General features: G+C 37.8%; 1 long non-coding RNA gene across 1 annotated transcript in view; it reads left to right on the top strand.

Moving 5' to 3' along the window:
* LOC115030088 overlaps nt 1-14,519 on the top strand; it is a 142,005-nt gene that overhangs the window by 37,376 nt on the left and 90,110 nt on the right. The window lies entirely within an intron of this gene.

Raw genomic sequence — 14,519 nt, 5'->3', positions numbered from 1 at the left:
AAAAAAAAAAAAAGAATCCCTGCTTCTTGTCTTTCTCTATTCCCACATAGCCAAAGATCTGCTTTCAGTTGCCATCGAATAGTTCTCATTTTCTAGAATGTCATATAAAGAGACCAATAGAGCATGCATTTATTTTTCATCTGTTGTGCCAATGAATATGTTTATTTCAATATTCACCTATATTGTTCAGCTTATTCATATCGCACTCCTTTTTACTTCTGAGTAGCATTTCATTGTATGGGTATGCTATACTTTATGGGTTTGCTTCGGATCTTTGGGTCTTTCCCAGTTTTTAGCAATTAAACTTAAAGCTTCTATGAAATAGTCCCACGGTAGCTTTTAAATAAAGGTATGGGCAAATTCAGTTATCCATATGAGTGGTTCTGAGTGTTCTCCCTGTCCCAAACTGACTTATATGTCTCCAGGCTGTCATCTCACTGTCCTGATGGCGTCTGCCTTGTAGCAGACCTTGAAAGTACACGATGTTACACCTTCAGCTTTTTTTTTTTTTTCTTTTTTAAAGTTTGTTTCTGGTCAATCTAGGTACTTTGCATTTTCATGCAATTTCTGAAAATTGCTCATCAGTTTCTGACAATAATTTGCTAGGATTTTGGTTGTGGATTTTATGGAACCAACCTCAGTTCGGGAGAGAGTTAACATCATAATCACAGTGAGTTTCTTCAGGGTGGTTTAGCTGCATCTATTTGCTTTTGTTTCTAAGTCTCCATGGTAATGTTTTGTAGTCTTAAGTATGCTGATCTTTTCTGTTTTTTTTTTTTTTGACACTTTGGTTAACTTGCCAATATCTCATATTTATTGAATTATTCAATAGTATCAACTTTGTTTTGGGGGGCACTTTTAGGTTTACAGGAAAGCTGGTAGACGATGCAAAGTCCCATTATACTTACCTTTCCTAATGCTGCGATCCTTTTATACAGTTCCTCATGTTGCAGTGATTTTTATGTATATTAGTGTTTTGCCTGCATATATGTCTATGTCAGGATGTCAGGATTTAGAGTTATAGACAGTTGTAAATTAGCATCTACGTGCTGGGATTCGAACCTAGATCCTCTGGAAGAACAGCCAATGCTCTTAACCACCAAGCCATCTCTCCAACCCGTTGTGGTGATTCTCAACCATAAAATTACTTTGTTGCTATTCATAACTGCAATTTGTATTGTAAGGAATTGTAATGTAAATATCTGATATATAGAAAATCTGATATGTGACCCCAAAGGGACTGCGACCCGCAGGTTGAGAACCACTGCCATATACTCTGTACTTTCTATGCACAGCCTTCCCCTATGACCAATATCCCATATCCCAGTGGTGTACTTACCACAGCTGAGAAACTCACCTTCTATTTGTCACCCAGAGCCTACAGCTTACTAAGAGTTTACCCTGAGTGCAGAGTCTGTGGTTTCTGAGAAACCGTTATGGCATGTACCCATTATTAGAATGGCACGCAGAATAATATCAGTGCCACAAAACTCCACTGTGCTTTATAACCTGCACTCTCTTTTCCTGTGCTGTCTGGCACTCATTGCTCCTTTTGCCAACTTTCTGGCATGTCCTAGTGGGATTCATGTGGTCTATGATCTTATCTTGACTAATCCCACGTAGCACTTGTCCTTTAGGAGACTCCTATACCTTTTACTGGTTGGATAGCCCCTTTCTTTTTCATGATGGAACAGCATTCAATTGTATGGATGCAACCCTTTGCATACCTACCTATTAAAGGTCATCTTGATTAGCTCTAAACTTTGATAATTAAAAGTAATTCTCATATAAATATCCATATCCCTGAACTTTTTCTTTGAGACACAGTTTTATTCTGTAGCCCAGCCTAGCCTGGAATTTACTGTGGCACAGGCTAGCCTGAAACTTGCAGTAATGCTCTTTCTCATATTATTTTTTTAATTGGATATTTTATTTATTTACATTTCAAATGTTATCTCCTTTACTGGGTTTCCCTCTGAAAACCCCCTATCCACTCCCTCTCCCCCTACTTCTATTTTGGTGCTCACCCACCCACCTCACCACCCTGGCATTCCCCTACACTGGAGCATCGAGCCTTCAGAGGACCAAGGGCCTCTCCTCCCATTGATGTCAGATAAATATCCATCTGCTGCTACATATACAGCTGGAGTCATGAGTCCTTCCATGTGTACTCTTTGGTTAGTGGTTTAGTCCCTGGGAGCTCTGGGGCGGGGTGGGGGAAGCTTTGGTTGGTTGATATTGTTGTCCTTCCTATGGAGTTGCAAACCCCTTCAGCTTTTTCAGTCCTTCCCCTAACTTCTCCATTGGAGTCCTCGTACTCAGTTCAATGGTTGGCTGTGAGCATCTACATCTGTATTTGTCAGACTCTGGCAGAGCCTCTCAGGAGACAGCTATATCTGGCTCCGGTCAGCAAGCACTTCTTGGCATTCACAATAGTGTCTGGGTTTGCTGTCTGTATATGGGATGGATTTCTGGTAGGGGAGTCTCTGGATGGCCTTTCCTTTAGTCTCTGCTCCATACTTTGTCCCTGCATTTTCTTTAGACAGGAGTAATTCTTTATTAAAATTTTGAGAAGGGAAGGTGGTCCCATCCCTCAACAGGGGGCCATGCCTAACTCCTGGATATGGTCTTTATAGGTTCTTCATCCCCTTTGTTGGGTATTACAGCTAATGTCATTCCTGATGGGTCCTTGGAGCCTCTTGCTATCCCTTATTCAGCTTCTTGAACGCTGGCATTACAGGTCTAAGCCCCAGTTTTCACGACAGGATTATTTTGTAGACATGTTTTCAGTTCATTTGGGCAAATGGCAAGGATCAAAACTGCTGGTTTGTATTATGAAATCACGCTCACTTTCTAAGAAACTGCTAACCAGAGCTCCAAAAATACTTACAACATTTTGTATAGCCTTAAGCAATGAATAACAATTCTTAGTTTCCCATATCCTTGCCAATCTTTGGTCTTGAAATAAATTATCTTTGCCTGATTATATTGGGTTTGTTTGTCAAAGATCAACTGGCTCTACTAAAGTGGGACTACTGCTGAGTCCTCTGTTAGGCTCCACTGTTAAGTCTACATTTGTCATCAGCGCTACACTGTTTTAGTTCTGTAGTTCTACGTGAGTCTTAGCATTAGATAGTGTCAGTCCTCTGGCCGGTTTATCCTCTGTCAATGTGTGAGCTGCACACATTGCTTTGAGTCTCTATATCAACCTTGGTATTGGGTTGTGGATGTCTATAAAAGTATTGTTTGTTTGTTTTATTTTGGCTTGTGTTAATCTATAGATAAAGTTTAGAAATACTACCTTCTTAATATTATTGAGTTTTTAAATCTATTAACATGAGATATCATTATTTATTTAGTTCTCTTGATTTCTTTAGTTAGAACTAAATTTTATTTTTAATGGGAAATAGATTTTTTTTTTTCATACAATGTACTCTAGTTGTAGTTTCTCTTCTATGGACTCCTCCATGATCCTCCAAAGTCCTCTTCACCCTTTCAAATTCATACTCTTTCTTTTCTTCTCTCATTAGAATACAAACAAGTGTCTAAAGAAACAATAAAATAAAATAAGAAAAACAAGAAAGAATAGGAATAAACAAACAAACAGAAAAAGAGCCAAAGACAAAACACAAGAAACATATAGGTGCTGAGATATACACATTTGCACATGTAGAAAACTGAAAAAACTAAGCAAAAGATATGTAAAGTTAAAAAACAAACAAACAAAACACAAACTAACAACTCAGAAAAAGCCTTGTGAGAGAAAGAACTTCCAGAATGCCACTGTTTTTTTTCTGTTAGGCATAGGACCTATCCTCAAGTGTGGTTTGTATCCCTAGTGAGAATCCATTGGAGAAAACCAAGTTTTCCTTTACAGGCAGTTATTAATTGGAGATAGATTCTGGGTAGGGGTGGGGCTTTTGTCCACTTCTCCTCTCATCAGTGGACACCTTCTGGCTTAGACCCATGCAGACTCTATGCATGCTGCCATAGTTTCTGCGAGTTCATATGTGGGTTGGTCCTACTGTGTTCAGAAAGCTCTCTTTCCTGGGTGTCCTTCATCCTCTCTGGCTCTGACAGTCTTTATGCTTTCTTTTTCAGAGGTCTCTGAGTCTTAGGGGAAGAAGGGATTTGATGGAGACTTCCCATTTACAACTGAGATTAGCACAAAGTTTTCTTCCTCTAGATATCAATGTCAGATATATCTTCAGTATTTTATGTTTTTAGTACTAACATAAATTGTATTGTGATTTAAATCTATTCTTGTTAATTCTTAGTCCCATATAATTACCTTGTGTCCTGCAATTTTGATATTATTTATTCCAGAAACTCTAATGCTAATTATTTCTGCTTTTTTATGTTAATAATCATGTCATTTGTGAAAAGACAGTATTATTTCTTCTTTCCTAAACAAGAAACCCTTTATTTCATTATCTTATCATATTATCCAAATCTTCTAGAACACCATTGCAAAGAAGGAATGAGAGGAGGCAACCTTGCTTTTCCTATCTTCATGAAAAAGCTGGCACTATTTCACTCTTGATAGTGATGTTAGCTGTAGAATTTGTTTTTGTAGATATTCTTTATCAAGGGAAGAAATTCTTTTCCCAGTTTGCTGATAGAGTTTCAGAAAAATCACACATGGGCATTGAATTTTGTAAAGCGATCTGCTTATGATCATGTGACTTTCCTATTTTGACATGTATATTAATTCACATTTTCACTATTATTGCCTATATGCCTAAAACCAATTATATTCCATTGTGGTGTATGATATTTTTCCAGTTATGAATTTCTTGCTTTGAATTGTTTGTTTCTAGTATATAGGAACATATTTAATTTATATATATTGATACTGTAAGCTTGATAAATGATCTATTAGTAGGATAACTTTAAAGAAATATTCTGTGCTGATACTCATGGCGGTATATCAATGGCCACTCATCTGTAGACTTGAGGGACCCCTTGCAGATCTTTAGGACAATCTTTCTATTTATTTTTCATTTAACTACTTAAAATTAATGGTATCTACCTAAGTTCCTGCTCCATGTACATGGCTTTTCAAGAAACAAGATGCATTTCAAGAAACAAGCCCACAGGACTTCTTTTTGTTACTTGTATGTCAAAAACATTTTCCTTAATTGCTTGATACCCAATATCTTTAAAATTATTGTTTCATATGTGCGGCATGTATTTATTTTGTATTTATATACTGAAACTTTTCAACTGTTCTCTTGATGATAAGTATTTCATTTTTTCCTTTAAAAAAGAAATATAATGAACACGCTCTTCAGTATTATAGAGTTATATGATTTTACACAAACAATAACCACTCAGTGAGATATTTAAGCTTTATAAACATGTTATGTGATCAGAATTATATTGGACACTGTATGTAATTGAGGGTTCTTATTTAAAGATAAGATTTTCTAAATAATTAAGGCATAAAGGGAAAGATTGGAATTCATGGGCATACCCTTAGGTACTATTTTATCCAGAGTTATAGGGACATACAATATTCTGGACAAATAATGCTTTCAGAAAGTTAAAACTTACAGTAAAATACGATGTGATCTTAACCTAATTATAGCACATTGAAATCCTGAAAACAATATAATAAACTTTCAGACTTTAGTGCACAGTATAAAATTAAATAATTTAAGATCTTAGTGATTCATAAATATCTTTATAAATATAAATGTTCATACTTTGTTGTAGATGTGGGACACTGAAATGAATCAGTACTAGCAAATGCCCCCAGGGTTGTAGAAATCGAATTGCCATGCATTTTAGCTGACTAGTTGGTAGCATGAATCTTTTTTTCCTAGTTCTCTTATAGTGTGTATTTTATTTATAAATCTATATCACTTATCAGAGTCTGTCTCTTCAAAGTGATTTATATTCATGTCACTTTATCTCCCCAGATTATTAGTTCCTGGAGGGCAGGGACACTGTGTTCTTCATGGTTTTCAATTCTACTGTTTCTGGCTAAGTGTTAGATATGATTAATTAAATCAGATGCATGGAGATTTTGGGAAGATTGGGGATTTCACATGTCTTTGTGTTGAATTTGGATATAATTCAATACATAACTTAGGAAAACAATGCTGAAGATGCCAATAGCCCTTTGTGAAAGTAAAATGTCTACATCTGAGTGTAAATATCAGCTTTGCTCCTGTGGGGAGTTTGGCCATAAGTACTCAGTCCCACAAGAACACATAAGAGAATGAAGGGTAAGAAGAATGGGAAAAGGAATCTCTCTTGATTTTCTTCTTTGTATGTGCTCTTGATATCGGTGTATATATTAGTAAATTCCATAGATATATACATAGATACATTTTAGATTAATATGTAGACTATTGTTTTGGTACTGAACTTTTAGTATTTGAGCACTTTTTTTTTTTTTTTAAGAAAGGAATAAAAGCTTAGACACATCCATTATATTGCTTTGGAAGGAAGAAATCTTTAGGATTAATGGGTTGAACAAAGGCATGCATTGAAGATTACTTTTCTCAGAAAGTTAAAGGTCTGTTGCTTAGGTGTTGGACATCTAGACCATCTGTATTCCTCTAAAATGTAACTTTCTATTGGGGTCAAGTTGTTACATTTCAAAGAGAAGGCTGGAGAGATGGCTGGTGGTTAAGAGAACTGACTGCTCTTCCAAAGGACCTGAGTTGAATTCCCAGCAACCACATGGTGTCTCACAACCATCTGTAAGGGGATCGGATGCCCTCTTCTGGTGTGTCTGAAGACAGGGACAGTGTACTCATATACATAAAAAAGAATGAGTTGGAAATTGCACTGGGAAGTGTTTCTCTAAGGCGTTTTTCACATTAAATCTTTTTGGCTATTTGTAAAAGGAATATGGAAAAGGAATAGCTAGCCTCCAGTTTGAAAGAAAGAACCTCTGGGAAGGTAAGGGTGCATCTTGTAACTTCTGCATTTTAAATTTTATTTCTAATTTATTATTGCTATCCATCCCCACTTTCTGAGCAAGGTTAAGAGTGAAATATTTTTCTTCTTCTGACCTCTATTTTATGTATATTGAAATATATAAAATTGAAAAATTTGGAGCATAGTTGGATCTTTATTTGTGTGGGACCAACTTGTTCAGATCAGAGACAGGTTTGGAGTGGGCTAGAAGGAGGATGGGCTGAGAAGGAGAAAAATCCTTCTAAGGTGCATGTTCATACTGTGTCCCAGTTTTCCACTGTATAGTTTAATGGAAGAAAAGGTCTCAGAAAAACTATTGAAGAACAATGAATTTAGGCCTGTTTTGGTTGTTGATGTTTAAGTTCCCAAATTCTCCTACAACTTTTTCTGACAAACTTTCTCTTCTAATATATTATGATATGGATAGCTTAAAATTTCTTAAAAGGTAGCATCTTTTTTTTTTTTTTTTCCTAGAAAGAGATTTATTCCAAGGCACTGGGTTCAATAATTACGGAAGCTAATAACTTTAATGTCTATAAGTTGGGAACTAAAACAAACTTTGGTATAGTTTGAAGACCTGAAAGATGGAGAGTCAGTAGATTCAAAGGCCAGTTTGAAAGGTTGGGGATATTGGTGTCTGAGCCCACGGACTCAGGTAAAGAGGCCCAATTGAGCTGTTGTTCACTGTTTCTCTTATCCATGCCCTTGATGGAATGGAATCTTCCCCCACAGTGAGAAGTCATTGTTTTACTCAGGCCATGGATTCAGTGCATGCTAATCCAGTGACTTCATTACAAGGCAAGGGGGAAGATAGTCAGGAGAGAGCTTAAATGCTTGGAGGAAACTTAAAAGTCTTCCCCTTGACCCTTCTTAATTAAGGTTACAGTCTTCTTAAGCTACAATTGTTGTGTTCCTCCTTACTGGCAAAATTACAGACAAGTTTTAGTTACCTCAATTTAATACCGAGAGTGATGTCCCCTTCCTGTTGTCTTCTTTGGACTTCTCTGTGGTATTGCTGCTGTTCCTTTGTGCAGAAGAAGGAAGTGGGCTTTGAAGCTGGGAACCATGAGTTTGGATTTCAGCTTTCACTTGGACCCAGTCTCACCAGGGCCCAGCTTCCTTATCCAAGAAATGATCTGACCACCGCTCGAAGGAAGTGGGATTAAGCATGTTAAAGCACTTCCCTAATCTGCAGGAACTGTACGGTAGCATCTTTTTTGTCTAGTAATTTGGAGGATTAACTTGGTAACAACTGAATTTAGGCTTTGGATGAAATGTTTAGAAGATAGGGTATATTAAAATTGAGCTCCTTAAACAATGCAAGCAGGTTATTTCAAATTTTTCTCCTCAAAACACAATTCAAATGGGGGATCCATGTTTGATTCCCAGAGAAAACTATGCAATATTTATATAATGGCAAATTTATTTATTCATGGTGCTGGGGATTGAATTTAGGGTCTTACCCTAGTACTCTGTTACTGAGCTATATCTACAGTCCCCCAATATATTTTAAAGCACTATAATTTTTTAAAACTATGAATATTTTATTCCTGATCTATATTCTCTTGGTAATATTGAGATGAACAACTGGATACAATTATTAAATAAATATTTCTTGTGAGCTAAAATCACTTAAATTATTAATTCATTGCATGAAGAGTTTCAAGGCCAGTATCCCTAGTATCATTACTACTATCATGGTCTACATTTGATTTGGTCGTCAGAATGTCAATTCTTGTCAACAGCATCATGTTATTCATATGTAAGACCAACAAAAATGACTGACTTTCAACCAATGTTCAGTGATGCTGTAGGCTCTGTGGATATTTCTCCAGTGTAATCAAATGGTAGACATGGGCATCATCTTCTCTGCCTAGGTTTAAGTTAGAACATATCCATGTTCATTTGTTTTCTATATTAGAGTTCTTGAAAGTCCTTTTTTTTTGAGGAATTTTCTTTTCTAAAGAAGATATTTGAAAACTCATGTAAAGATGCATTTCCTATGTTATTTTTTCTATCTCTATTTCCTTATTAAAAATTTCTCCCTGGGTAAAACTGAACTGGAAGTAGAAATACCTCCAGAATCAGCACAGAAAGTACTAGAATAATTCATAATTGCTACAGTTATTAATGGTGTATCATTAACGAGGGCTCACTAAGAGGTGAGGCAGAGGAACAAGAAATTACAGGTTGTGTCTGCTCACACCTCTCCAATGATTTCTTCTAATTTTAGAAAGTTGATGGGAAAGCAAATGAAAGAATGGTAGAATTTCAGGGAACAACCCTGAATCTGCTCCAATTCATCAAAAATAAACCATTTGCATGACTGACACTCTAATTATTACTATTGAAATTATTTCAATATTCCTTGTTACTAATGACATCACACAGGTTGAGAATTTTTTTGTGGTAAGGCACTGAGAGCAGGAATTCTTTGTATTAATTTTAAAGTAAGAAATTTCCTGATTGTGGTTGGGTACATTTTTATTGAAAACTCCTTTGAGTTTTGATGTCAGAGGTTTTATCCCATGCTTATTTTAAAATCATACTCTCAATAGAAAAAGATTTATATAACAAAAATAAACATTCTTGGAGAATGCTCAATGGCCCTGCCTCACAGAATTGGTGTAGGAATTCCACAAAGCCTGAGAAGAGGATTCACACGGACTCCGAGCTTCCTCTGATGGAGCGAGTGAGGTGGGCTGGGGAACAAAGCTCAGAGAGCCAGGGGCTAGCCAGTTCATCACAATGAGACCAAGCAGGTATTTTGAGATACCATAGTTGTCAAAGTGGAATTCTGTGGGAGACTTATAGGGGATTGAGATTCACAAAAGAATTATCAACAGTGTAAGAACCTCTACGGTTGCTATAACTTAGTTGGCCAAGGTCGCAGAGTTGTATTCAGGGAGAACGCTTGGATCAAAGTGACCTCCTCAATCTGTCACAGACTAAATAACCCAGAAACTTGGGTTACCAGGGCAGGGAGATTTGGCTGGTGGTGGAAGAGTAGGGGGAAATGACAAATAGAGGTTGTGGTGGCTGTTCTTGGTTGTAAACATGACTACATGAATTAACTAAAATGCAAGTGGCTGGGTAAACCTGTGAGGGATTTTTTTAATTAAATATTTTGAAGTGAGAAGAATGACTTTTAATCCAAATATTTTTGAGGTGGGAAGATCTACCTTTAATATGAACCACACCTTCTGCTGGTAGCCTATATAAAGGACATGGAAGAAGGAAGCGTTGCTCTTTGTCTGCTTGCCATCACTGTGCTGGCAATTCCGTTTCTTCACTAGCATTGGAGTCTACTTCTTTGGGATTCTGGTATATACCAAAGCTCAGCAAAGATATCCAGCATTATGAACTGAACAAGTGTTGGATTTTTGGGCTTTCTCTTGGTAGATAGCCATTGTTGAAATAGCTGGACCATACCATATCCTGTAAACCATTCTAAAAACCATACAATATATATGTGCATATCTATCTATATATCTATCTATATCTATCTATCTATATCTATATATCTTTATATATATACTTGTTTTGCAAAGTGTAGGGGGTACCCCAGAGAGAAGAAGAAAACCCATGAGGAGTAAAGAGAGCTTTGTCTGGGTGCACCGTGCAATTTATCAAGAATACATGTCAAATATGGTGTCCCTTTGATCTTAAGACTTGATCTTGAGAAAGATTTCTGGTTAACTGGAAAATCTGTACAGGAGCGTATTGGTAGCTTGTTAGCATTGAGTGCACTTCTGCCTGAGGAAGACCTGAGTGACCTAACAGTGATGCTTTTTGTTCTTCGAAATCTGTACTCAACTAAGAATGAATCTAGCAACAGACAATGTCCAGAATACAAAAGACAACAAAATTCTTTCCTGTCTGATCTACCTCATTAGCCTGAAGCCCTGCCACAGCCTCTTTAGTAAATAGTTCAGGAGGCCATACCACATCCTCTGGGGCAATAATTCCAGGAAGCCAAACCACAGCCTACACAACCAACACCCATTGGTGGGACTGTGGTCAATGATCATGCTTCCTCTTTTGACTCAACTTCCAAATCAGAACCAATGAGAGAAAGACAAACATGCTCTCCACACCAAGCATACAAGACACTCTGTATCTGTCAGCCTCTTTCCCATTATTTTAGGGGCCACAACTTCTACAGAGAGCTTCTTTGATGCCTTCTCCTGCTTTCCCATGAAGTGTTCACACTTCATTGTGTGCCTTTGTATCCCTGTCGTTGTGCTTGCACCCTGAACACATCTCCTGCTTGTTCCCATTGGGGTTGTTTCCACCTAGCACCTCTTTCTGGAGTGCATGTTTGTTTCCATGAAATAACAGTGTTTAGCACTAATCTGTTAACTAGCAGGGAGTAAAATGAATACTTCCAGAAAGGCACTATTTTTAATCATGTAGCCTGAGTTATCCAAAAGCCCTAGTTTAGAAATCATTGACTCCAGGGTTACAGAATCTTATGAAAAAAAGAGTTCTACTGAGGTATAATTTATATAGTGTGTAATTTACTCTCTAAAGTGTTTAGTTCAGTTATGTTTGGTATCCTTATATATTATACTGCCAATTCCCCTCCATTCTTTTCTGAGAAGCTGCTTAGATTTACAAGTCCTGGAGGTTTTTCCTTTAAACTATAATAAGATTGAGTCCATAATTAACTATTGATTTTGGAAATTTCAGTTCTTCATAGCAAGGAGAAACCATAGTTGAGTAGAAATGTTTATGCCATTGTGGTCAGGAAACAGACTGAAGGATTATAGCAAGGATCCAGGGCAAGGTGTAACTTCCAGATATCCGCAATGGCTTACTTAAAACTAGGCCCTGGTACCTTTCACCACCTCCCAATGATGACACCATATTATAAATTCATTAAATTCATATAATAAATTCATTATGTCAGATTCCCCACAAACTAATAGTCTTTGGAATTAGTATCACACATACATTCAGAAGTGTGCCTTAGTAATTTCCTAGATAATAATCTCATCATGTAACGGGTTTTCCCTAATTATTTTGTCTATTCTAGGTCTTTGGTGTGCATTTTCATATAATTCCATTTGTCTAATTACCCAGCATCCTCCATGCAGCTTTGGTACTGAGAAGGTGCAGAGTCTGGTGGCCCTGCTGCCAGTGCAGCATAAGGAACTTGAGGAGCAGCTGTGTCATCTGGAGTAAAGGGTTATGAAACAATGGCCACACTGAGTACTGTGCTGGCTAGTTTTATGTCAACTTGACACAGGATGGAGTCACTTAGAAGAGGGAACCTCATTTGAGAAACTACCCTTACCAGATTGGCCTGTGGGCAATCCTGTGATTCATCTTCTTGATTGCTAATTGATGTGGGAGCACCCAGATTACTGTGGGCTAGTAGTCCTGAGTATATGAGATAGCAGGCAGAGCACACCAGGAGGAAGAAGCCAGTAAACAGCATTACTTCATGGCTTCTGTATAAATTCCTTTCAGAGTTCCCTGATCTGACTTCCTTCAGTGATAGTGTGTGAGCTGAGAACTATAAATGGAAATAAACCCTTTCCTTCCCAAGTTGCTTTTAGCCATGATGTTTTATCACAACAGTAAAAAGCCTAAGAGCAGAAATCCCTGCAGTCACAGCATGAAGGTGACATGGTTACTGTATCCACTTTATGATGAAGAAACTGAGGCTCGAAGTGATTAACTTAATTATACACCAGTGCTGGAGTTACTAGTCAAACTTAGGCTATTAGACCCCAGAAACTTGCTTATTATCTTGTTGCGTTGATGTGCTTCTCAGAAAGAACAGACTCTCAGAAGATGACTTTGACTTCTCTAGGTTCTAAGGGTCATCAATGTAAAATTTACCTGAAATCTATTGAGTTTAATCATAAAGTTACAGCACTAGAAGTCAAAACTGCTTAGCAAAATCAACTCTAGTGTTTAGTAAAGAGTTCATAACATATGCCAGAAGCTTTACAAGGCTTGCTTGCTGGATTAGCTCTTGGCTGACCCAAAAGAACTTAGATTTTAGTTTGATTCCTAACTTTCTACTTGATAATAGGGATTCCTGTGCACAGATTATATACACATTGTGTTGATGACTTAGGCTCCTTTTGGGACCCTGAAAACATGATAAATATACAGCAAGTGTGCTTTTGTAATCAGAATCTAGCAAATGCTGAGCTTCTCATGAACTCATTCCACACGCACCCTCACAATTCAAGATTGGAGAAATTCAGTATGTCCTGTGTTGGGGATGGATAGGAGAGGACTCTAGGGTCAGGGGTAGGGGTTGTACCTGTCTTGGATCTTGCCCAGGGCATATATTTACTTTACCAATTTAGTTTGTATCATTTGGTAAAATAGATTGCAGCTAAAAGTATGGTTATATGTAGTTATGTGATCTCCCTTAACAATGACTGGAACTTGGGATGATAGTAGGACTCCCACCATCATTAATTGTGTGGTATTTTAAAATACAAATTAGAATTTCATTTGAATCTACAATCTGATTTTAGAGTCAGAGTTATAGAAGAGACAGGTTATCGTTCATGGAGACTGTCATATCCACAAACCATATAGAACATAGAGAATTAAAATGGGAATTAACAGCTGGGTATAGTGGTCCACACCTTTAACCCCAGCACTCAGGAGGCAGTGGTAGAGGCAGGTTGATCTCTGTGAGTTCAAATTTGGTTTATGAGTTCCAGGACAGCCAGCGCTATATAGTGAGAGCCTGTCTCAAAAAACAAAATTGAGAATTAACAACAAATAAAGAAACGTTGAAGTGAGTGTGAAATTTTTGACATAGTCTTTGAAATGTACACTAGGTTAAAAACTTCAATTAGAAAATATAAGTGTCAGAAAAAAAAAAGAGAAACCACTTGTGGGTAATTTGGAACATTAACATCAGAGTAAAGCTAGACACGTAGTTGTACAAATAGGAATATTTTTACAATCTTTAAATTAATTCATATCTACATTTGGAAGAAGAAAGATCCTAATCAATAAACAAAGAAAGAATGCTTTAGTGGTCATTTCCAAATGATCACTGCTTATATGAAAGGATGGAGCAGAAAATGTGTACTGGGTGGCGGCGCCATTTTCGGCTCCAGACAACCAGCCACCTTCCTAATCAGAGCACAGGTGTCCGCCTGGCCTGAGAGGCTTCTGCCTCAGGTTCCTCGGGAGCCAGCTTGGTTCCGGGACTCCGTGGAGGGCAATCTGCACAGGTGAGACTGTGGAATACAGAGGCCAGCAGTCTCTGGGACAGGCGAGAGCCACAGAGCCTCTGAGGTGGCGCCATTTTCGGCTCCAGACAACCCGCCACCTTCCTGGTCAGAGCACAGGTGTCTGGCCGGCCCAAGAGGCTTCTGCCTCAGGTTCTGTGGGAGCCACCTTGGTTCTGGGACTCCTCAAAAAATAGTCGACACAGGTGAGAGTGTGGACCACTGAAACAACGGCTTCTGTGACAGGCCAAAGCAACACAGCTTCTGGGAAAGATCCTATTTTGGGCCTTCATCTTCGGCCAGGAGGAGGTCCAAACACCAGATAACTGTGCACTTTCCCTGAAAGAGGAGACCTTGCCTGCAGAGACTGCT

Source organism: Mus caroli, chromosome 1, assembly GCF_900094665.2.
Source record: "Mus caroli chromosome 1, CAROLI_EIJ_v1.1, whole genome shotgun sequence".
NCBI classification, from domain to species: Eukaryota; Metazoa; Chordata; class Mammalia; order Rodentia; family Muridae; genus Mus; species Mus caroli.
Note: the sequence above shows the minus strand (reverse complement) of the source record. Positions and strands in the feature narration are given on the sequence as shown.